The sequence below is a fragment of the Pseudophryne corroboree genome, chromosome 3 (assembly GCF_028390025.1).
Source record: "Pseudophryne corroboree isolate aPseCor3 chromosome 3, aPseCor3.hap2, whole genome shotgun sequence".
NCBI classification, from domain to species: Eukaryota; Metazoa; Chordata; class Amphibia; order Anura; family Myobatrachidae; genus Pseudophryne; species Pseudophryne corroboree.
In genome coordinates, this window is record NC_086446.1 from 743,074,802 (window position 1) to 743,101,485 (window position 26,684).

The following is a 26,684-nucleotide window of genomic DNA, read 5'->3' on the forward strand; positions in this document are numbered from 1 at the left end:
CCCCCCCCCCCCCCCCCCCCAGAAAAAAAGTATTTCCGATATGGTATGTACAATTCAGTTTGGGAGTTTTAAGTGATTAGAACAAATTCCTTTTTTCCTTCCCAGAATGATGGATCACTGGTATACATACATTGAGTTATTTTCTCCATACATAGGTGAGGCAAAGCTAATTTTTAACCAAGTTTGCCATCTCACGTCGCTGATTAATATCCTCTCCAATTTACGATATTATTCCTTGTTGGCTTTTCATTCTGGACAGGAGCAATCATTCGAATGAACAGGTCTTGTTAGAGGATAGCATTAAGTCGTTCCAGGTATAATTCTGTTATTAAGACGAGCAGCGGTGGGAAGTAGACTGCAGTAAACACAATTTGGCATGATAACAAGGCTGTGTTTCTCACATCCGACCCTCAGGGACTGCTAACAGCTCGCGTCTTCCATAGCTCCTATCTGGAGGACAGGTGTATTAATTACTGACTGACAGATGATAACAGATCTACAGATGGTACTAATTATTTCAGTTATGATTCTGTGAGACCTTGAAAAAGAATACACAGTCCTCCCTGGGGACCGGATTTCTAGAAATGCTGCTCTGAGGTACAGGGGTGGTGTGTAAAATTTCACACTGCCATTAATTTGTAACATCATTCATAGATACACTGGCATTTACTCCTACTCTCCCACTTCCACAGTGTAGTGCAGGCAATGGTTACTGACTCCTGCGTTTAATATACAGTAGTTTCTACGTGGCACTAAGGGGACTATGTTCTAAGTCTTGGAGAGAGATAAAGTACCAGCCAATCAGCTCCTATCTGCCACGTTGCAGGCTGTGGGGTCTATTCATGAAGCAGTGAAAAGTGTGGAGACGTGAGCCAGTGGAGAAGTTGCCCATGGCAACCAATCAGCATTGAAGTAACATTTATAATTTGCATACTATACAATTGTACGGAGCAGCTGATTGGTTGCCATCGGCAACTTCTCCACAGGCTCACTTCTTCACTCTTTTCACTGCTTCATGAATAGACACCTATGGGGTAGATGTATTAACCTGGAGAAAGCATAAGGAAGTGATAAACCAGTGCTAAAGCAGTGTTAAGTGCAAGGTGATAATGCACCAGATAATCAGCTCCTAACTGTTAATTTACATATGAGAGCTGATTGGCTGGTGTGTTTGTCATCTTGCATTAATCACTTGTTTATCACTACCTTATGCCTTCTCCAGGTTAATACATCTGCCCCAATGTTTGAAAAATCAGTTAGGAGCTGATTGGCAGGTTCTTTGGAGTCTATTCTTGAAGCAGTGAAAAGTATGGAGAAGTTGTCCATGGCAACCAATCAGCTGCTCTGTATGATTTTATAGTATGCAAATTATAAATGTTACTTCAATGCTGATTGGTTGCCATGGGAAACTTCTCCACTGGCTCACTTCTCCATACTTTTCACTGCTTCATGAATATACCCCTTTATCTCTCTCCACTTCTTTCCAAGGCTTAAGGCCCGTACACAATGGCCGATATATCGGCCGTTCTCTTGAACGCCCGATATATCGCGGGACCGTCGGCCAGTGTGTACGGCCGATACGTCTGTGAACTCCGTCGTTCACAGACGTATTGCGTCGGCCCTGCAGCACAGCCGACGGCCAATATATCTACCGATATATTGGCGCATCGCTGTGTGTGTACGGGGCGGTCGGACGGGCGGCGGTGATTGACAGCTGAACTGGGCGGGCGTGTGTACACGCGCGCCCAGTTCATGACGTCAGTCCCTGACGGATCGGGCAGTGTGTATGCTCAACACACTGCCCGATCCGTCCATAGATATATCTGCAGATCAATTGATCTGCAGATATATCTACTAGTGTGTACCCACCTTTAGTAAATAGAACCCTGAGTATGTAAGCCAAAGGTCACTATTTGAAGTTATGTCGTAACTGCGTTAATTGCAAAGGATATTGGGCACAGCTGGAGCCCTTAATGCGGGACTGCAAACTGCAGTGAATTAAAAGATTATTTAATCTATGTAACCTACCCTGCCTGACACTTTGAATGGAACATAGCTGACTGCCTGCAGCACCGCCCTCAATCCGGGAAACTAGCGCTGGTGGATCTAATCTGCCCTGGGTGTTTAGGCAGCTAGTATGTGCACATACTAGCTGCCTAAACCCAGGCATATGGGCCTGGGGCTGAAAATGAGAAGAGCCTATTGTGAGAAGTGAAGTGGGTGTGACCATAGTGCTGTGTGGGTGTGGCCACTGTACATCCCATACGCTATCTGCCCCAATTTCTCCCCAAATACATTCAAGTAAAACAACATTGCATCATTTTGTGAGGATTATAGAAATGCAAATCTAAATCTTATGAATTATGGCTGTGATGTCATGATGATGGGCCTACTTTTATGTGGAGGCCTGGGGCTGTATTCCCAGCTGTCTCATTGTTAATCTAGCCCTGCATGTGGGAGGTAGAAATGTATCTCCTGTTTTGGATTGGCTGATGTTCCTATGTAAGGAGCAGCAGCATTCACTATATACATACTGAGTGTGAGTTTCTATAATTATTACTCCGTCACCGGGGTACCCTAATACGAGGTGTGGGTTCCCCAGTGACGGAGAAGCCTTGCCGATCGGCCTGGGGGCTTAACCCTATATCTGCAGATATATACGCAACTAAGATCTCCGTATTATCTGATTATTATGTAGTATTATTTTTCACTCAGTGTGCATTATTGAACACAAATAGTTTTTTCTTACACAGAATTACCCCTCCCTTTTAGCACCTGAGTGACATCACAATCCGATTGAGCAGCTTGCCAATATATGTGCATTGTAATTATGAATGTGACAATATTTAGTAGCGTTCGTTACGCCAATTCAGATAATTTGTAGAACTGTGAAAGACAAGGGGGCACTGGCCCAGTTTCTGCCTAAGGAAGCCGCATGGCTATGCGTGGCCCTGCTGAACCAACGCTAAAGAAGGTTAAACCATGTAGTGCGGTGTCAAGAGGACATTGCGGGAAATGTATCAAACCTAATGAGCGGCGATGTTGCCCATAGCAACTAATCGTCTTCTAGATAGCATTTTATAGAATGTGTTTGATAAATGCTAGCTAAAAGATGATTGGTTGCTATGGGCAACTTCTCCACTGGTCCACTTCTCCTCCCCTTAGAAATAGTTTAATACATATTGCACTTAAGGGGTAAATTTACTAAGATGGGAGTTCTGTTTAAGATGGGCTGTTGCCCATAGCAACCAATCAGATTCTACTTCTCATTGATCTAGCACCTTATAGAAGATAATACCTGGAATCTGATTGGTTGCTATGGGCAACATCCCATCATATATAGAACTCCCATCTTAGTAAATTAATTTACCCCTCAGAGTATGTGCTGACTGAACGTTCTAATACACCTACAGTGCATCCGGAAAGTATTCACAGCGCTTCACTTTTTTCCACATTTTGTTATGTTACAGCCTTAATTAAAAATGGAATAAATTTATTTTTTCCCTCAAAATTCTTTTTTGCAAATTTATAAAAAAAACAAAAACTAAGAAATCACATGTACATAAGTATTCACAGCCTTTGTTCAATACTTTGTTGATGCACCTTTGGCAGCAGTTACAGCCTTAAGCCTTTTTGAACATTCCTCTTTGCAGCATCTCTCAAGCTCCATCAGGTTGGATGGGAAGTGTCGGTGCACAGCCATTTTCAGATATCTCCAGCGATGTTCAATCGGATTCAAGTCTGGGCTCTGGCTGGGCCACTCAAGGACATTCACAGAGTTGTCCTGAAGCCACTCCTTTGATATCTTGGCTGTGTGCTTAGTGTCGTCCTGCTAAAAAGATAAACCATCGCCCCAGTCTGAGGTAAAGAGCGCTCTGGAGCAGGTTTTCATCCAAGATGTCTCTGTACATTGCTGCATTCATTTTTCCTTCTATCCTGACTAGTCTCCCAGTTCCTGCAGCTGAAAAACATCCCCACAGCATGATGCTGCCTCCACCACGCTTCACTGTAGGGATGGTATTGGCCTGGCGATGAGCAGTGCCTAGTTTGCTCCAAACATGACGCCTGGCATTCATGCCAAAGAGTTCAATCTTTGTCTCATCAGACCAGAGAATTTTGTTTCTCATGGTCTGAGAGTCCTTCAGGTGCATTTTGGCAAACTCTAGGCGGTCTGCCATGTGCTTTTTACTAAGGAGAGGCTTCCGTCTGGCCACTCTACCGTACAGGCCTGATTGGTGGATTGCTGCAGAGATGGTTGTCCTTCTGGAAGTTTCTCCTCTCCACAGAGGAATGCTGTAGCTCTGACAGAGTGACCATCGGGTTCTTGGTCACCTCCCTGACTAGGGCCCTTCTCCCCCGATCGCTCAGTTTAGTCGGCCGGCCAGCTCTAGGAAGAGTCCTGGTGGTTCCGCACTTCTTCCATTTACGGACGATGGAGGCCACTGTGCTCATTGGGACCTTCAAAGCAGCAGATATTTTTCTGTACCCTTCCCCAGATTTGTGCCTCGAGACAATCCTGTCTTGGAGGTCTACAGACAATTCCTTTGACTTCATGCTTGGTTTGTGCTCAGACATGCACTGTCAAGTGTGGGACCTTATATAGACAAGTGTGTGCCTTTCCAAATAATTTCCAATCAACTGAATTTACCACAGGTGGACTCCAATTAAGCTCTAGGAACATCTCAAGGATGATCAATGGAAACAGGATGCACCTGAGCTTAATACTTATGTACATGTGATTTCTTAGTTTTTTTATTTTTTAATAAATTTGCAAAAATCACAAAAAAAATTTTTTCACGTTGTCATTATGGGGTATTATGTGTAGAATTTTGAGGAAAAAATGAATTTATTCCATTTTGGAATAAGGCTGTAACATAACAAAATGTGGAAAAAGTGAAGCGCTGTGAATACTTTCCGGATGCACTGCCTTTTACATGTGTTTTATTGTTCGCACTAATAGCTAATGCATTTTTTATGTGTAGATAACATTAAGCTGTTTTTATTATTATTCATATTATTATTATGCTGCCTTCTATAATGACTATATGAACTTTTATTATAGAGAGGTTCCACTCCTCTATTAAGAGAACACTGGCTACCAAGCCGTACAACCATCGCTCGGTGCAGTAACGGATCAATCATTCTATAGTGAGACGTTATTATCATTGTAGATACCGTTCACCTACAGTGAAGAGCCTATTGCTAATTTAGGTATATATCATGCTTTAAAAGTGTGTAAAGGCATATTAATATTGCTGTACGCAATTGCTGTCTAGCACACAACAGATGTTTTCTGCGGTCATTTAAAGGGGTCCTCTGCATATTACTGATTGCCGCTTCTGTATTGTTTGTAAACTTTGAGACATTATCGATCTTATTCCCTTCTATCAGTTTGTGCCACTTGAGTGATTATAATCAATGGAAGTGTCAGTGCGCCTAATGTACGTAAACCCGACGTTTGCACGCACCGCCGATGTTTTTAGATCGGCCATGCCGCTCGCCGTAGCCAGATTGCCATGTTGATGGCGTTTGGTGACAGGTAGCATTCCAGGGCCCCATTTTCTGGGCGTGCTGAAGCCCGTGGCTGCATCCTTGGATGCGGCAGCGTGATTTCACCGGACACCCTTACTGATAATCAGATGCGCACCGTTGATCCGATGCTGCATCCTTGGGCATAGCAGTGGATCATAAGTTGGCAGTGGGCGTCATTTAACTCAAGGCTCCTCCTATAGCTTGTGCATATTTTAGTACAACCGCTGCATAGAAAGGCGCAGCGGCTGTGCTAACTGTGCGTCATCTCTGCGTCGGCCCCAGTATTTGGAGTTACAAATAGTTATGTCTCTTATGTGTTCTGCAGCAAGGTGTCTACTTTCAGATGGGAACTTACTCTAAATATATTTAGCTTTTTAATGTGTGACTTGCCGTATTTAGTGCCTCCTATGTAAGTTGCGCTGGTAGGAACCGTACTGCTCTGATGGGGTGTTCAGACTGCTTTCCGGTTCCAGTCATACCAGCTCACGATTGGAAATCCCAGGGTGAGGGCAGTTACAGTTGTGTCCTCATACATGTAGCCTCGGTGCACCATGCAGCGCAAGGTGCCTGTTGTGAGTGAGCCGCCAGCTCCCGTGCAGCTCTGCTAGCGACAGGCATTTTATTTTTGAATTTTTGCCAAAAATGCGTCTAATTCGCAACGTAATGCGAAAAGGACGCACGAGGAGACGGTGCTAATTCATTTGATATGACACTTGTATATCTGTGCGACTGAGTCTGTATACGGAGCGGAACAGAACTTGGATTGAAAAATAGCTGCCACTGCTTACATTGTGGAACTTCATATACAGATTCAGACTCAGAGTGATATTCAAGTAGCCCCGAAAATATTTCGGGTGTAATAAAATGAGGGATTTTAGAATTCTCTTTTTTTACTTTTTCATCTGTTTTTTTTATTTAAATTATACGCCTGTTTTTTTTAGCTGAAAATTAGCCTCCTATGCCGCACACAGATCTAAAAGTATCCTGTATCAAATGAATCAGCACAGTCTCCTCGTGCTTCCTAGTCACATTGCGTTGCGACAAAGACGCATTTTCGGCAAAAAAGAAGCAAAAAATACACCCGACACTAGATGATTCTCATGTGACTTGGCGTGCCAAGAGGGCCTGTTTGGCGTGACTGCAGCAAAGATCTATAAGGACACATCTGTATAATAAAACTATGTATTTACTAAGATCTGCAGCAGGACCGGTACAAACAAATGCGCTAAAGATTTCTGAAGATCTAAATCGCTTTATGTAATATATAAAAGTCACTTAGAAATGCTTTCAGCAGTGACACACAAACTGCTTGCCACACCCGACTGATTGCAAAACGTATTTTTCTACTGGCAAATAAGCCTTATTGTAGTGCGATAACGGATGATGAAATTGCTAAATGAATAAAACACTCAGGTTACTCCTATTATGAAAACCAGATGTCTGTCATGTAGTGGACGCATTGGGAATTATTCTCTGTCTTATGGAATCTGTTGAACTGGATATGTCGCCATGAAACAACCTAAAACGTCAGTAGATTATAGTAATTAATGCAGATATTCTACCTTTTTTTATTGGTCTTTGCTAGCAGGCCATCCCCACTGTCTTTCCGTCAAAGAAGAGGCAGATTCCACATCTGCATGACAGTCACTGAATGTTATTTTTTATTGTGATCCCCTCAATGTACAGAGCAGGGGCAAACGCAGGAGTTCTAGAGGGGGGTTTCCAAATGCAATTCACAATCTCCTGCTCTGCGTAACATTGGAGCAAGAGTTTGGGGGAGCGGTAGAAGTACCTAGTATAGATCCTGAACATATATATACACATTGGTCTTTTCATGCACTGGATAGTGTATGGAATACAGTCTTAATAATTAACACTATAGATGGTCTAAAGTATAGGTTGTATAATACATATTTAACAACTATAAATAACATAAGTGGTCAGGAAAAGGTTAAACATCCCATATTAAATAAAAACACAAACGTAATAGAACCAGTAGGAGACAGAACTGCACTTTTTAAGCATCACTGGAACATTCTCCCACCTCATGGTAAGGCTCCTGTCTCTTCTTCATGGTAGCTACTCTCTGGTCCAGTGCAATGATTGAGCACTCAGATCTACACAAACAGCAAACTTGATAAAAGAAACTGCTACGACTGGGCATGTTCAGCAGCTCCACTCTGTCCCATAAACGGCATGCTGTGGCAGAAGCTCTAGTAAATTTATTATACACTATTGCTATTGTGGTCATAATTTGAGCATCTGACCAAGCAGAGGGGGGTTTCTGGGCAACCACTTGTAACACGTCAACATTGCCATCCTAACTCTAATATCAACATTTCCACTGTGTGGACATGTCATGCGTCGACATTTTAACCTTGTCTGTATCATAACATTCTGCTGTTGACCTTATGAAGATCGACGCAGTAATTGCCGACATACTGAATGCATACCAACCAACCTAGAGTAAAATCATTTCTTAAAGAAACTAGCCTTTTATGTGCCAAAGAGTAGGATGGGGTAGAATGACATTAAGTAAGCTCAACAATATGGGACCGTAAATTCTAAGTAATAATTGTCATAGCTGATTGATCCTGTTTGATGTGCCCTGTTGTAATGAAGTAAAATTGTGGTGGTCGGCTAAATGTTGCGCTTGAAAAGAAGGCTTATAGCCACTCCGGGGTCTATTCATGAAGCAGTGGAAAGAGTGGAGAAGTGAACCAGTGGAGAAGTTGCCCATGGCAACCAATCAGCTGCTCCGTAAAATTGTGTATAAATGTTACTTCAATGCTGATTGGTTGCCATGGGCAACTTCTTCACTGGCTCACTTCTCCACCCTTTTCACTGCTTCATGAATAGACCCCACTGTGCTTGCATTACTTTGTAGCACAGTTACCCGTGCAGACAATGACTGAGAAGCATCTGTAACGTTATCACATGTCCACAAGACTGCTCTCACATGGGCATATTCTTCAGGGTTGGTTCTATATCGGAGGGGCTGAAGGGACCTTGTGACGTATTGAGGGGAGGAGCGACGTCACCAGGGGGAGGAGCTACGGGCGAACAGGGTACCCGAAAAGTACCCTCGCGGGCTCGCTTCGCTCGCCACGCTTCGGGCACGGTGGCTCGCTCCGCTCCGCTTCGCTCACCACCTAATTACTAAAGGTAATAGTTGGTGGCGTGGATAGTAGAGGAACTATCCCGCTGGCCTAGCTCCTCCCCCTTGCGCCGTAACTCCTCCCCCTTACGGAAAAGGTCCCTTAGCCCACTTGATTCTAGTATCTACCTATTCTTCAGCCACTTGAGGAACTTTCTGTGTGACAGGAAAAACTTTTGCAGATAGTTTTACTAAAGCACCTAAAAATGGAGAAGTGGAGGTGTGGCCCATAGCAAACAATAATATTACAGCTATCATTTATGCAAAATGTAGAGAAATGAAATCTAGAACCTGATTGGTTGCTACTGGCAGCCCTCCACTTTCCTTTTTAGAACTTTTAGTAAATCTGTCCCCCATAATAATTTAATATGCTGGTGTGAAAGCAACACAAGTCACACATATCACCATTTTAGCAAAATCGCTTGGGGGAGAGTGGGGACGATGACAAACCCCTCCCCCCCCAAAAAAAAACAAAAACATTAAACTAACCAAGACATTTTTTTATGAAATTGCAGATCTGCCTTCAGAGAAATATTTTGTCCAGTGATAACAATCATTACCATTAGTATGTATATATTATATATATTAGCACTGTTATCATGCTGAAAATTGTAGACAAACACGGTAATAAACAAAGCTGGGTATTAACACTGTGAAGGTTAGGGTTCCCTATTCACAATGCTTACAATCTATAATGTAATTGTAAGAATTATTTTTGTTACGATATGACAAGGTAATCTCAGGTCTTTTTATATTGCATGTAATTGTACTTACACAGCGGTACCATCCTATTTAAATCAGTGAGCTGGTCTAGTCTGACTGGACAATATCGGTCTCTGAAGGTGGAGTTCCCTTTTAATGTCTGTTAACAAAATATAGACTTTGAGTTCCACCCAAAGCTATACTGGGCAATTTGACCAAAACCTCAGCTTTGGCCATGTGATCATTTTGTGTTAAGATTATATATATATATATATATATATATATATATATATATATATATATATATATATATATATATATACTGTATATGATCCACGCCAGGAAGGAGAAAAGGCAATTTTCATATTAGTATTTTTATTTAATCTTTTTTTTTTTTACTTTTTGTATTTTTTTATTTTTATGTTGTTCCCAACTGTATATTTCAGAGTACCACAAGATGGCAGCATCACACACTTGTTGTATATTCCATTTGTTGTAATCATGGTTCAGAATTCTGATAAAATGCCAATGTCTGATCTACTTGATTGTGAAAACTGCAGACGTCTTTTCGGTGTGCCGTCTTTACAGATGCCATGGTGTCTGGCACAGTCCGTCATTATCACTGTATTTTATCTATAGCCAAATTCACATATCCGTGTTTTTTTTTTATGTTGTCACGTGAATTTTCATTGTATTTTTAAACTATTTGTGTAATAATTGCAAATGTTATTTATACCTGTTCATTCTCCTAATATACATTTCTGCATAAAGAATATAATGATAATCAGTGCCAATCTCTTGTAAATAAATCTCCTGCTGTGATTGAGTGTGATTCATAAATGTCAACATTGTTCCACAGGGAGCATTGTTATTAGTCTTAATTTAACATGTGAATGTTTATGGAGATTTAGTATTTTGTAAAATTAGGAGGAAGAAAGGTACAAGGCAGTGACGAGTTAAAGCTACCTTAAGAGGATTTCTTTCTTCACCGGCATATACATTTTTGGGGAACATTTATGAAATCTCCTCTGTAGGGAGCAACCAATCATATGTCTGCAAATTTTCCTGTTCTGAAATTAATGAATGTCTGACTCCTGCGCCACCTTTTCGTCATGATTACCTTCATACAACCAGACAAGACTTTTTTATTTTATTTTTCATTACATTTTTGTCATGTGCTTATTAGAATTTTGTATTGAATTTTCTATTTATCTCTAAATAGGCTTTATATATGTTTTTTATTTGTTTTTTAAACAATATTTAATATTTTTTGATATACAATATGGAATTTTTCAACCTGTTAATTCTCCCCTGAAATATGTGCCAAATATTATAGGTATTTTTTTTATATTGTTTCTGATTTTGCAATAGGGGCTAGAATTGAAGGGGGAGGGTGAATTGGGGGTATATTTTCACTTTTCTATAATGTAAATATGTATTTTTTTAAATTAGTGAATCTCTCATAGAATGTCCTATAGTCCAGTTATTTATATAACACCTTCTAAGATACACTACAGCTATACTAATAATAACATAATATCAAACTAACACGAGTTTAAAAAACATAAATACAAAAACACGATGACTGTGAGTATCCAATGAGCAAAGCATCAATGACAGCACATGTTATTTAAAGGGGATGTAATTATGTCACCGGCGGTCACATGACCTCCCCCTACATCCCGCCCCCTCACAGTCCCAACGGTCGGCATGCCGACCAACAGGGACCATTCTCACGGTCGCCACCGAGCCTGGAGTGTGACGAGCGCAGTGAGCCCGCAAGGGGCTTGCTGCACTCGCCACCCCCTGCCGGGATTCTGGCATCGGTATGCTGGTCACGCATACCACACCCATTTAAAGGGCAGGCCTTGAATGTAACTTGTTGGCTCTTGAAGTTGAGAAATTAAGCCACGCCCACCACAGTCATGGCACCTGAGCTGCTCTGGGAGTGGAGGTATGAGAAGTAGTTATTTAGGCATCATACATTACTGGGGTCAGTTGAAGGGGGACACATATGCACCGATTGTATAGGGGAAACCGCACAAAGGTGTATTTATGTGCATATTAAAAACCATAGCAAGCATTTACATCAGCTATAACATATCAATCGACAATCACCCGTAAGAAATCAAAGTTCCTGTCAAATGAGATCACGGCAGCAAACAATAGGCCAGCTCAACTTTTCTGCAGATGCTTTGCAAGCCAGCATGCCTGCAGACTGATGAAACGCTCTCCCAGGCAAGAAGCAACGACTTTGCAAACTTCTTTGCAGATAAAATATCCACCATCCGGGCTGGAATCTCCACAGTGCCATCAAAGGAGTGCCAAACTACAAAGCCTGCCAATATAAGCCACCTGCCTTCATGGACCAGCTTTAACCCAGTGGATGTAAAGGGCATTGCTGAAATTGCTCGGATTTTGCGTCCCACCACCTGTGATCTGGACCCTGCCTCAACCAAGCTTCTAATAGGTTGTATGGATATAATTGGTCCTGTCTTTGCAAAAATTGTTCAATGCTCTTTGCAGACAGGCATATTTCCTGGACCCCTAAAGGAAGCAATTGTTAGACCTCTTCTTAAAAAACCTAATTTAGATCCCGACTGCATGACCAACTATAGACCGGTATCAAACCTTCCTTTTCTAGGAAATGTTATTGAGAAAGTGGTTGCAAATCAACTGGAAACCCGCCTGACAACCCATGATCTCTATGATTCATTCCAATCAGAATTCAGGAGAAGACATAGCACTGAAACAGCCCTGGTGTGTGTGTTAAATGATCTTCTGATGGCAAGAGACAGAGGTGACTGTTCAATAGTAATCCTTCTGGATCTCTCTGCAGCATTTGATACCGTGGACCATGGGCTTCTGATTGAGCAACTGATACATTTTTGTGGACTGGATGGCACAGTCATAAGCTGGTTCAAATCATTTCTCACAGGCAGGTCACAGAGAGTATCGTCTGGATTATACTCCTCACCACCAGTGCCACTGCCATGTGGTGTCCCACAAGGTTCTATACTATCCCCCATGCTTTTTGCAGTATACATGCTCCCGTTGGGTGAAATAATCAGGCGCCATGGGTTAGTCTACCACTGCTATGCAGATGATACACAACTGTACTTGTCCTTTGCTCCGGGCATTGATAAACCAATAGCAACCCAAAATGGCTGTCTAGCTGCACTCCAGGAGTGGATGAGTGCCAGTTGGCTGCGACTGAACCCGGATAAAACAGAGGTCCTTATGATAGGACCGCAATATCAAAGGACAAGACTGCAGCATAGCCAACCAACTGGACTTACACTTGGGGATTCAGAATTACAAACCACTGATCGTGTGCAGAATCTTGGCGTTGTCCTGGATGGTGGCTTGACACTTAAACATCAGATATCAGCCACAATTAAATCCTCATTCTTTCACCTGAGGAACATAGCCAGAATCAAGCACTTAATTCCCTCAGATGATCTGCCAAAAGTCATCCATGCATTTGTATCATCTCTATTAGACTACTGTAATGCCCTCTACCATGGTCTCCCAGCAAAAGAATTGCACCACTTACAGCTGGTGCAAAACACAGCTGCCAGGCTGTTAACCGACCAGCCCGGTTCTAGCCACATAACAGCCATACTCTACTCCCTTCACTGGCTGCCTGTAAGATGGCGAATCATCTTCAAGATTGGCTTACTGAGTTTCAAAGCATTACATGACCAGGGCCCAAGGTACCTGAAGCAGCTTCTGACCCCATACTGCCCCACTCGATTACTGCGATCTGTAGATGAAGGCCTTTTAGCAGTACCTAGAATCTCCCATAATTCATCTGGGGGTCGAGCTTTTAGTCATGCGGCTCCGACTCTATGGAACTCACTTCCCCACACAGTGCGAGAGGCCCCAACTATAGAATCCTTCAAAAGAAGACTCAAGACTTTCCTGTTTACTCAAGCATTCCCATAATTGTCCCTTTAGTGTCTCCATGCTTCTGTATTTTATGAAAATGTACTTCATTATTTTCTGTACTATATTATGCTATGTATCTGTTAAGCGCCTTGAGTCCTATTGGAGAAAGAGCGCTATAGAAATAAAATTATTATTATTATTATTATTATAAGTGAATATTAAACACCCTGCATTTGTGATAACCGTATTAGTAAATGCCACAGTCCCATAATCCTACTTGTCTCATACACAAGAGAGAATAGCGTCTTGACAGCTTTACTAATAAATATGAAAGTCACATGTTTCATAGATAAAATCATTCAATTCAAACCACTGCTTACACCGATGAGCCGCAAGTAGGATACTGTTCATTTCAAGGTAAGATTATGTAATTCAGTAACCAGCTGTAATCTCCTTTACTGTATCTTCCTATTGGTTTGTGCGGTCACACGGCGCCCTCTGCGGCTCTGCAAATTCCACGGCTTCTGCCCTGGGTTGTGAGACCAATGATGAATCTACAGGGGCCCCAGAGAAGGTGCAGATTCAAGTATTTGCTAGAATATTGCTTTAAATGGGGTCGGTATAAAATACCACTCTTCAGGATGCCAGCGGTCACATGAGCGACATCCCGACATTGAAGATCCTGACGTCAGTGGGGGTAAGTATTTTTAGCCCCCTAACCTAACCCTCCGGGGGTAGCGGCTATTGCCAGCCCTGCCCCCTAGTGCCTAACCCTGCACCTGGGGACCTAATGCTAACAGTTACCCCAACACTTACCTTCGGGATGTCAGCGTTGGTGTTCCGGCACTGGACTCTCAAGTGGTGTCGGGATTCTGGCATCAGTCACATGACCGCTGGCATCACGTGCATTGGGATGCTGAACGCATCCCCTTTAAATAATGCATTGCTTTATATTTTAACCCAAGATAGCATCCTGGTTTTAAAAGCTAAATGATAAAATAATAAGATTTTACTTACCGATAAATCTATTTCTCGGAGTCCGTAGTGGATGCTGGGGTTCCTGAAAGGACCATGGGGGATAGCGGCTCCGCAGGAGACAGGGCACAAAAAGTAAAGCTTTTCCGATCAGGTGGTGTGCACTGGCTCCTCCCCCTATGACCCTCCTCCAGACTCCAGTTAGGTACTGTGCCCGGACGAGCGTACACAATAAGGGAGGATTTTGAATCCCGGGTAAGACTCATACCAGCCACACCAATCACACCGTACAACTTGTGATCTAAACCCAGTTAACAGTATGATAACAGCGGAGCCTCTGAAAGATGGCTTCCTTCAACAATAACCCGAATTAGTTAACAATAACTATGTACAATTTATGCAGATAATCCGCACTTGGGATGGGCGCCCAGCATCCACTACGGACTCCGAGAAATAGATTTATCGGTAAGTAAAATCTTATTTTCTCTATCGTCCTAGTGGATGCTGGGGTTCCTGAAAGGACCATGGGGATTATACCAAAGCTCCCAAACGGGCGGGAGAGTGCGGATGACTCTGCAGCACCGAATGAGAGAACTCCAGGTCCTCCTTAGCCAGAGTATCAAATTTGTAAAATTTTACAAACGTGTTCTCCCCTGACCACGTAGCTGCTCGGCAAAGTTGTAATGCCGAGACCCCTCGGGCAGCCGCCCAAGATGAGCCCACCTTCCTTGTGGAGTGGGCCTTTACAGATTTAGGCTGTGGCAAGCCTGCCACAGAATGTGCAAGTTGGATTGTGCTACAGATCCAACGAGCAATCGTCTGCTTAGACGCAGGAGCACCCATCTTGTTGGGTGCATACAATATAAACAACGAGTCAGATTTTCTGACTCCAGCTGTCCTTGCAATATATATTTTTAATGCTCTGACAACGTCCAGTAACTTGGAGTCCTCCAAGTCACTTGTAGCCGCAGGCACTACAATAGGCTGGTTCAGATGAAATGCTGACACCACCTTAGGGAGAAAATGCGGACGAGTCCGCAGTTCTGCCCTGTCCGAATGGAAAATCAGATATGGGCTTTTGTAAGATAAAGCTGCCAATTCTGACACTCTCCTGGCAGAAGCCAGGGCTAGAAGCATGGTCACTTTCCATGTGAGATATTTCAAATCCACCTTTTTTAGTGGTTCAAACCAATGAGATTTTAGGAAGTCCAAAACCACATTTAGATCCCACGGTGCCACTGGAGGCACCACAGGAGGCTGTATATGCAGCACTCCCTTAACAAAGGTCTGGACTTCAGGGACTGAAGCCAATTCTTTTTGAAAAAAAATCGACAGGGCCGAAATTTGAACCTTAATAGATCCCAATTTGAGACCCATTGACAATCCTGATTGCAGGAAATGCAGGAATCGACCCAGTTGAAATTCCTCCGTCGGAGCACTCCGATCTTCGCACCACGCAACATATTTTCGCCAAATTCGGTGATAATGTTGCACGGTTACTTCCTTCCTTGCTTTAATCAAAGTAGGAATGACTTCTTCCGGCATGCCTCTTTCCTTTAGGATCCGGCGTTCAACCGCCATGCCGTCAAACGCAGCCGCGGTAAGTCTTGAAACAGACAGGGACCCTGCTGAAGCAAGTCCCTCCTTAGAGGTAGAGGCCACGGATCTTCCGTGATCATCTCTTGAAGTTCCGGGTACCAAGTCCTCCTTGGCCAATCCGGAACCACTAGTATCGTTCTTACGCCTCTTTGCCGTATAATTCTCAATACTTTTGGTATGAGAGGCAGAGGAGGAAACACATACACCGACTGGTACACCCAAGGCGTTACCAGCGCGTCCACAGCTATTGCCTGCGGATCTCTTGACCTGGCGCAATACCTGTCCAGTTTTTTGTTGAGGCGAGACGCCATCATGTCCACCATTGGTCTTTCCCAACGGGTTACCAGCAAGTGGAAGACTTCTGGATGAAGTCCCCACTCTCCCGGGTGAAGATCGTGTCTGCTGAGGAAGTCTGCTTCCCAGTTGTCCACTCCCGGGATGAACACTGCTGACAGTGCTATCACATGATTCTCTGCCCAGCGAAGAATCCTTGCAGCTTCTGCCATTGCCCTCCTGCTTCTTGTGCCGCCCTGTCTGTTCACATGGGCGACTGCCGTGATGTTGTCCGACTGGATCAATACCGGTTTTCCCTGAAGCAGAGGTTCTGCCTGGTTTAGAGCATTGTATATTGCTCTTAGTTCCAGAATGTTTATGTGAAGAGACGTTTCCAGGCTCGTCCATACTCCCTGGAAGTTTCTTCCTTGTGTGACTGCTCCCCAGCCTCTCAGGCTGGCGTCCGTGGTCACCAGGATCCAATCCTGTATGCCGAATCTGCGGCCCTCCAATAGATGAGGACTCTGCAACCACCACAGAAGAGACACCCTTGTCCTTGGAGACAGGGTTATCCGTAGGTGCATCTGAAGATGCGACCCTGACCATTTGTCCAACAGATCCCTTTGGAAAATTCTTGCGTGGAATCTGCCGAATGGAATCGCTTCGTAAGAAGCCACCATTTTTCCCAGGACTCTTGTGCATTGATGTACAGACACCTTTCCTGGTTTTAGGAGGTTCCTGATAAGCTCGGATAACTCCTTGGCTTTTTCCTCCGGGAGAAAACCTTTTTCTGAACCGTGTCCAGAATCATCCCTAGGAACAGCAGACGAGTTGTCGGCATTAACTGGGATTTTGGAATATTCAGAATCCACCCGTGCTGTTTTAGCACTTCTTGAGACAGTGCTAATCCCATCTCTAGCTGTTCTCTGGACCTCGCCCTTATTAGGAGATCGTCCAAGTATGGGATAATTAATACGCCTTTTCTTCGAAGAAGAATCATCATCTCGGCCATTACCTTTGTAAAGATCCGAGGTGCCGTGGACAATCCGAACGGCAGCGTCTGAAACTGATAGTGACAGTTTTGTACAACGAACCTGAGGTACCCCTGGTGTGAGGGGTAAATTGGAACGTGGAGATACGCATCCTTGATGTCCAAGGATACCATAAAGTCCCCCTCTTCCAGGTTCGCTATCACTGCTCTGAGTGACTCCATTTTGAACTTGAACTTCTTTATGTACAGGTTCAAGGACTTCAGATTTAGAATAGGCCTTACCGAGCCATCCGGCTTCGGTACCACAAAAAGAGTGGAATAATACCCCTTCCCTTGTTGCAGAAGAGGTACCTTGACTATCACCTGCTGAGAGTACAGCTTGTGAATGGCTTCCAACACCGTCTCCCTTTCGGAGGGGGACGTTGGTAAAGCAGACCTCAGGAAACGGCGAGGTGGATCTGTCTCTAATTCCAACCTGTATCCCTGAGATATTATCTGCAGGATCCAGGGATCTACTTGCGAGTGAGCCCACTGCGCGCTGTAATTTTTGAGACGACCGCCCACCGTCCCCGAGTCCGCTTGAGAAGCCCCAGCGTCATGCTGAGGCTTTTGTAGAAGCCGGGGAGGGCTTCTGATCCTGGGAAGGAGCTGCGTGTTGCTGTCTCTTCCCTCGACCTTTGCCTCGTGGCAAATATGAATAGCCCTTTGCTCTCTTATTTTTAAAGGAACGAAAGGGCTGCGGTTGAAAAGTCGGTGCCTTTTTCTGTTGGGGAGTGACTTGAGGTAGAAAGGTGGATTTCCCGGCTGTAGCCGTGGCCACCAAATCTGATAGACCGACTCCAAATAACTCCTCCCCCTTATACGGCAAAACTTCCATATGCCGTTTTGAATCCGCATCGCCTGTCCACTGTCGCGTCCATAAAGCTCTTCTGGCCGAAATGGACATAGCACTTACCCGTGATGCCAGTGTGCATATATCCCTCTGTGCATCACGCATATAAAGAAATGCATCCTTTATTTGTTCTAACGACAGTAAAATATTGTCCCTGTCCAGGGTATCAATATTTTCAATCAGGGATTCTGACCAAACTACCCCCGCACTGCCCATCCAGGCAGTTGCTACAGCTGGTCGTAGTATAACACCTGCATGTGTGTATATACTTTTTTGGATATTTTCCATCCTCCTATCTGATGGATCTTTAAGTGCGGCCGTCTCAGGAGAGGGTAACGCCACTTGTTTAGATAAGCGTGTTAGCGCCTTGTCCACCCTAGGAGGTGTTTCCCAGCGCTCCCTAACCTCTGGCGGGAAAGGGTATAATGCCAATAATTTCTTTGAAATTATCAGCTTTTTATCAGGGGCAACCCACGCTTCATTACACACGTCATTTAGTTCTTCTGATTCAGGAAAAACTATAGGTAGTTTTTTCATACCCCACCTAATACCCTGTTTAGTGGTACCTGTAGTATCAGCTAAATGTAACGCCTCCTTCATTGCCAAAATCATATAACGTGTGGCCCTACTGGAAAATACGGTTGATTCGTCACCGTCACCACTGGAGTCATCGCCTGTGTCTGGGTCTGTGTCGACCGACTGAGGCAAAGGGCGTTTCACAGCCCCTGACGGTGTTTGAGTCGCCTGGACAGGCACTAATTGATTGTCCGGCCGTCTCATGTCGTCAAACGACTGCTTTAGCGTGTTGACACTATCCCGTAGTTCCATAAATAAAGGCATCCATTCTGGTGTCGACCCCCTAGGAGGTGACATCCCCATATTTGGCAATTGCTCCGCCTCCACACCAATATCGTCCTCATACATGTCGACACACACGTACCGACACACAGCAGACACACAGGGAATGCTCCTAATGAAGACAGGACCCACTAGCCCTTTGGGGAGACAGAGGGAGAGTTTGCCAGCACACACCAAAAGCGCTATATATATATCAGGGATAGCCTTATAATAAGTGCTCCCCTATAGCTGCTTTGTTATATAAAAATATCGCCATAAATTTGCCCCCCCTCTCTGTTTTACCCTGTTTCTGTAGTGCAGTGCAGGGGAGAGACCTGGGAGCCGTCCTGACCAGCGGAGCTGTGAGAGGAAATGGCGCCGTGTGCTGAGGAGATAGGCCCCGCCCCTTTTCCGGCGGGCTCGTCTCCCGCTATTTTGAGAAATCAGGCAGGGGTTAAATATCTCCATATAGCCTCTAGGGCTATATGTGAGGTATTTTTAGCCTTTATAGGTACTCATTTGCCTCCCAGGGCGCCCCCCTCCCAGCGCCCTGCACCCTCAGTGACTGCCGTGTGAAGTGTGCTGAGAGGAAAATGGCGCACAGCTGCAGTGCTGTGCGCTACCTTTAGAAGACTGCAGGAGTCTTCAGCCGCCGATTCTGGACCTCTTCTGTCTTCAGCATCTGCAAGGGGGCCGGCGGCGCGGCTCCGGTGACCATCCAGGCTGTACCTGTGATCGTCCCTCTGGAGCTTGATGTCCAGTAGCCAAGAAGCCAATCCATCCTGCACGCAGGTGAGTTGACTCCTTCTCCCCTCAGTCCCTCGCTGCAGTGATCCTGTTGCCAGCAGGAATCACTGTAACATAAAAAACCTAGCTAAACTTTCTCTAAGCAGCTCTTTAGGAGAGCCACCTAGATTGCACCCTTCTCGGCCGGGCACAAAAATCTAACTGGAGTCTGGAGGAGGGTCATAGGGGGAGGAGCCAGTGCACACCACCTGATCGGAAAAGCTTTACTTTTTGTGCCCTGTCTCCTGCGGAGCCGCTATCCCCCATGGTCCTTTCAGGAACCCCAGCATCCACTAGGACGATAGAGAAAAATAGATATGAAAACACTGCAGGAGGATGTTATTCCTTATGTATCACACAGCATATAAGAACTGTGATTTACAGGGAATCCAACTGTGATCCGCAGCGGGCCTGGGGCACTTTGATGTTCTGACACTTTCTCGCCTCTCTGCAGTGCCCCATCTAGCACTTTCAGGATGCTGTGAACTAGAGAGTAAAGGGTGCGCATTGATTTTATGCATCAATAACAGCTGAGCGATCCATACCTGACATTAAATCCATTCTGCCAATAGGCCTGCATCCACACCTTCAGTTTTCCCTGTCATGCACTGATAGCCAGACAGCCCTGCTGCTTATTTTGGTGTTCTCAATGACTCCACAAGAGCAGGCACTTTAAATAATGGTGTCCTTGAGGAACGCAGGGTGAGCCATAATGCTGATCTATTGGCTTGTGTGATGTAGAGGTGTATAGGAGGGGTATCTGTAGAGAAAAAACAGGCTTCATCAACTGCTCACATAGGTTTGAATACAGTAGTGGTTGCAGTGTAATTTAATTACCCCCCCCCCCCCCTCTTATGCATCATTGTATGGAGGTGAAATATTTATTAAAAATTATTTATGTCAGTCCCAGCCCACAGTAGTGCAGTGGTTCACAATCGCGGTCTTTAAGGCACCCCAACAGTCCAGGTTTTCAGGATATCCCTGCTTGTGCACAGATGGTATACGCAAACTGACTATTTACGTCAATTAGGTCACCCATGCCTAAGCATAAATATTCTTGAAACCTGGACTGTTGGGGTGCCTGCGTTTGGGAACAGGGTTAACTTTTTTTGGGAGGCTATAAACCTGCCAGTACATTTTTGGATTGTGGGAGAAAACCCACGCAAGTATGGAGAGAGGATATAAACTCCACACAGTTATGCCCATGGTGTGAATTGAACCCAAGACCTCAGTGCTGTGAGGCAGTAATGCTAACCATTACACCGTCCGTGCTGCCCGAAGGTGCATTGATTTGCCTATGCCCTCCCGAGGCCTGTAGCTGCTTTCCTTAGAAGGATTATTACTTGGCACCCAGAGCGGGATGCACTAACCTCAGTAATGCATCATTGCCACATTCTACATATGCATAAAAGTGGTCCACAGCGGATATGGCTGCCATCCACTGCAGAATGCTATGGGGCTGCGATGTGCAGTATGCACCAAGCGCCAGAGAGTGAAAATTTCAGGAACTTGTACCCGATAGGCATCGCTATCTATAGATGGCACTGCCTATTGAAGCATATGGCTTCTTAACGCAGAGATACACTGAGGGACCTGCGCCTTACACATGTGCAGGCCGCCATCATAAAACGGAAGTCCATACAGCGCAAAGGACGGCTCTTATCGGAAGAAAACTTATCATTCCATATCGTTGTAAGTGGGGTGGCACTGCCACACATGGCGTCTCCACAGGGAGCAACGCTGACACTTCAGCAGTATTAAAATAAAAAAATCTTCCTGGCGTGTGTCCCTCCCTCATTTCACCAGTGCCACGCCCTCTGTATCACCATCAAGACTTGAGGATATTGGAAGGTATGCAGGTGTCTAGGAGGAAAAGTAATTTTTCTATTTTTGCCTTGTACCTAACGCTAAATAAAGACTTCGGGGTCTATTCAATTTTTGCGGGAATTTCAGACAAGTCGGAAAAACCGCACTTTCCGACTTTTTTAGGTCGCATCTGGATTTTGGCCTGTTTTCGACAATGCCGATTCGACTTTAAAAAAAAGTTGGATTGCCATTTTTTGAAAACGGGCAAAAACCTGTTGGAAATGCCCGCAAATTGAGAGGATTCGACAGTAATTGAATATACACTACCCCTTTAATGTAAAACAAAACAAAAAAGTTCTCTAAACTGACACAAAGTGAAACTTACATGTACATGTGTTAGAAAGTTATGGGAGAAATTTCATCCATCGTTTTGCAATAACCCCATTACCCATACTTGCCTACCTGACCCTCTCCATGAGGGAGAAAATGCTCTGTTCCTGGACTTTCCTGGTAATGTATGATTGCCATCACCTGTGGTGAAACACCTTTCTTATCAATTAACAAGCTCACCACAGGTGATGGCAATCATACATTACCAGGAAAGTCCAGGAACAGAGCATTTTCTCCCTCATGGAGAGGGTCAGGTAGGCAAGTATGCATTACCTCACAATGGGGAGATTTAACAAACCTTATACAGAATCATTGCAGACTTTAGTCTAGAGCACAGGTTCTCAAACTCAGTCCTCAGGACCCCACACAGTGCATGTTTTGCAGGTCTCCTCACAGAATCGCAAGTGAAATAATTAGCTCCATCTGTGGACCTTTTAAAATGTGTCAGTGAGTAATTAATACACCTGTGCACCTGCTGGGTTACCTGCAAAACATGCACTGTGTGGGGTCCTGAGGACCGAGTTTGAGAACCACTGGTCTAGAGCATAGGTCTGCAAACTCGGTCCTCATTACCCCACAAAGTGCATGTTTTGCAGGTAACCCAGCAGGTGCACAGGTGTATTAATTACTCACTGACACATTTTAAAAGGTCCACAGGTGGAGTTATTTATTTCACTTGTGATTCTGTGAGGAGACCTGCAAAACATGCACTGTGTGGGGTAATGAGGACCGAGTTTGCAGACCTATGTAGTAAGCAGTGATAAAAGTGGAGAAGTGAGCCAGAGGAGAAGTTGTCCATGGCAACCAATCAGCATTGACATTACATTTTTAATTTGCATACTATAAAAGTATACAGAGCAGCTGATTGGTTGCCATGGGCAACTTCTCCACTGGATAACTTCTCCACTTTTATCACTGCTTAGTACATGTCCCCATATCACTTGTGATTCTGTGACGAGTCCTGGAAAATGTGAACTGTTGGTGGTCCTTGAGGATCGATTTTGGGAACCACTGTTATAGATAAAAATGATAAGTAGAATCTGATTGGTTGCCATGGGCAACAAATCCACTTCTAGAAATCCGCACTTAAGAAAATAGAACGTGCTAGGTCAGGCATTCTCAACCACAGTCCTTAAGTGCCACTAACAGGTCATGTTTTGTGGATTTCTGTCTGTGGAAACAGGAGGGATAATTACTGACCCAGCAAACTCAGCATGATTAAAGAAGTTCACAACTTGAGGATTATGGATGAGAACCCCTGTGCTAGATAAATGAAAGCTAGAATCTTCAGAGTTGTTTCTAGGACCAGGCGAGCCGTGCATTTTCACATGACACCTGTGGCCACTGTCTGCAGCAGTATTTCATGTGAACTGGCCTTCTGCATGTAATACAGCTGAAAATGTCCCTGCCAAAATGGCCGCCACCTGAGAGGAGACATGCTAGAGGTCCAGTACGAACTCTAGTAGCAGGGAAATAGTACAGGAGTGTACAGCGGTACCTGGAAGTGGCGGGATCACGCTGACAGGTCGGTGGCTGGGAATAGTGGGTAAGATGCTGCAGCCTGACTGCGGGCAGCAAGCAGTTAGTTTAAAAGTAGGTAGCCTCACTATTTGTACCATAATTTGTAAGGGGAATTACTGTATAGGGCATATTATGGCGTCAATGACATAACTGCGGTGAAAGGTAGTCTTTTCCTGCAAGGCCACACCCCCGGAGCCGACGTATTTAAAAAAAAATGTCCAGGGGGGGCTTTTTTGACTATTAGCACTGGTCTCTGGTGACTTTTTAAATACCCAATCTGAAATTTTAGCTCACAGATTATGAGACATCCAGTGCCCCCTGCAGTTGCAGTAACAGATAGCTTGCAAGGCACAGTAGAAAGCCATTTATACGCATGATAAAATGCAAAGAACCTTATTAGCGATTGTACAGAGAAATACATCTCTGCACATTATTAGTTAAAAGTAGTATAGTGTATGTAAAATGTAACCCATTTAAGATAAATGTCCCCCTGGGGGCAGAATACTATATTAATTCCGTTGAGTATGATCATATAATAAGTAGCGCAGAACCAATTAACTGTTCCTTTGGCAACTAACTATAGTCATCCATCAGGCAGCAATACACAGCAAAATGATAGGCAGTGCGAGGGGATTTAAGGAACGGGTACAAAACAAACTCAGGCTGGGACTCAGGGCCGGTTCTGGGGCTTTGCGGGCCGCGGGCAGCAACGGAGGGCGTGGCTTCGTACAGGGGGCGTGGTCATTTACGCCCCCTGTACAGACTACTGTAGTGCTCTGAAATGTGCCCCCTGCTGGCCGCTGTGAAGCCCTTCGTGGAGAGGTCCTTTAATGTGCGGTGCGCGATAACGTCATCGCGCACCGCACAGCAAAGGTCCTCTCCACGAAGGGAAACTAGACGCGTAGCGTCTAGTTCCCTTCGTGGAGAGGACCTTTGCTGTGCGGTGCGCGATGACGTCATCGCGCACCGCACAGTAAAGGACCTCTCCACGAAGGGAAACTCTAGTTTCCCTTCACAGAGGGGGGCAGCGGGGGGCACAGCAGCAGCGGATCTTGCCCTGGTGCGGCGCCCTCCGGAAGGCGGCGCCCCGGGCAAAAGTCCTGCTTGCCCGTGGCAAGATCCGCTACTGCTGGGACTTAAGTAGAATTATTTAAAGATTATGTAAATTCATATAGAATATACATATTTAAACATACTTGAGACTCAGGACTACAGTGCTTTTCATAATAATAATAATTACAATTAAAAAAAACGAGTGGTAAGTATCGCCAATAACGGAGCAGCAGAGAGTAAAATCATCAATGTTGCAGCTACCATGAAATCCTGAATGACCCACGATTAAGGTGATAATAGATTATTGACGTAATAGCACCTATTCCCCATCGTCAGTCAAGGTTTTAAGGATATCCATGTTCGAGTCCAGATAGTTGAATCAAATTGACTGAGGTATTAATTAAGTCACCTGTGCTCAAGTATGGCTGTCCTTAAATCTGGGGGTATATTTACTAAAGGTTGATTTTGTTAAATTTTAGATCAATATTAATCGATGTTGGGCTTCCAGGGTTAAAATACACGTTTACTAACATTTAAAAATTAATATAAAATGTATCTCTTAGTAAATGTGTTTTAATTCTCGAAGCCCAAAATCGATCTAAAATCGATCAAAAAACTAACAAAATCAAACATAATTGACCTTTAGTAAATATACCCCCTGGACTGTAATAGTGAAGTTTGAGAAACCCTGCCTTCGTGAATACTGACTGAGTGGCAGCTTTCAGACTCACGGTTCAATTACAACTTAATAACCTGTATTTATTAATGTCCTTTCATTTCCTTTTACTTATCTCTGTTAACCTGTTAGTGACTGCCCCCATTGATTTACTACAGGAAGGCGTAGGTGCTATGTAGAGATGTGCGGTTTGGTTCTTCATGAATCTGAATCTATCTGAATTATGTGGATCCGAACCAAAACCTGGTCCGGATCTCCTGAGGACATCCGATCCCCGTCAAGTCCTGGTTCGGATCTTCCCGCATTCGGAATTTGGATTTTAAATCCGAATTTAAGGTTTTGGATTACAAAAATGACAAGATTATAGCAGTTTTTAATAATTTTTTCAAATAAAATTTTTATCAATGATTATCGGGATTTTTTTTCTTTTAAATCAATTTTAAACCGAAACTGAATCCGAACCAAAACACTTGAGGGTGGTTTTGCCAAAACGAAAACACAATGATGAATTAGAACCAAAAGATGAGGATCCACGCACATGTCTAGCGCTATGTTTATCCCCTGTATGGCTACATTGACCGGGTCGCAGTGCAGCTGGTTACCCCATCCTTCTTATGGTGGCTAGAAAGCTCAGCCTGCAGACTCAGGGCTGCCAAGAGAAATCCTGGGCCCCAGTACATCAACTTCCCGGGCCCCATATATATATATATATATATATAAAAGTAAATATATATATATATATCTATATAGATATATATATCTATATATAGATATATATATATATGTGTATATATCTATATATATATAATACTAATGGTAATGCTTGCTGATTCTGAAGAGGCCATCCAGAGCCAGCTGCCAGCAGATTTGGGACGAGACTGCATACTCCCTTGCATTAGGGAACTTCCAAACACCCCGCCTCGCTGAGCACCAATCCACTTGAGCCGGGGGCAATGCACGGCGGCCCGGTGCATTAACGCTGTGCCGCACGGAAGGGAGCGGTCCTCCATTTGGTCGTGCCGCTGACAGATGTCTCACCCGTGCACAGGGTGATAGAGAGCATCTTCTTACAACTCACTCTGCGCAGCAAGGATATTTACAATCATTTTGTGAGTAGCAGCATCCATATGGTTTTACATCACTGCAATTATTTCATCAATTCCATGGGAACATTTATACCAACTCAGGATACATAGATGTTAAATATATCAGCTGGAGGATCTACCTTCATTTGAACTATGGGCTATTAAGAGACTGACTATATTAAATTGATAGTCTCCTATATGAGTCTCAGCGACTACCTTTTATCACTTTTATTATTAGTGCCATTTATAATACAAATGTATCAATAATGTTCACACCAGAGGTATAACATACCTCAGTTTGTTGTGATAAAATATATCTTGATTTATTATTTTTGATTAGTGTGTTTATAATATAATTTTTGTATGTCTTTTTAATAAATTGGTTTTTTTTATATATATACTTGGGAACATCATTGGAACTAAGCGCCGACAATGATAAAACAAAACTGGGTAGTAAAAAAACAGTCATAGAGGTAGGAGGGCCCTGCTCACTAGCTTACAATCTATAGGGAAAAAGG

The 26,684-nt window shown here is 44.0% G+C and overlaps 1 long non-coding RNA gene across 1 annotated transcript; it reads right to left on the reverse strand.

Moving 5' to 3' along the window:
• Positions 1-42: 42 nt before the first annotated feature.
• On the reverse strand, positions 43-23,173 carry LOC135056752 (uncharacterized). Its single transcript, XR_010244063.1, has 3 exons — positions 23,032-23,173; positions 20,181-20,395; positions 43-450 (listed from the first exon to the last, which is right to left on the reverse strand). It is a non-coding gene; the product is annotated as an uncharacterized LOC135056752 (long non-coding RNA).
• Between the last annotated feature and the right edge of the window lie 3,511 nt (positions 23,174-26,684).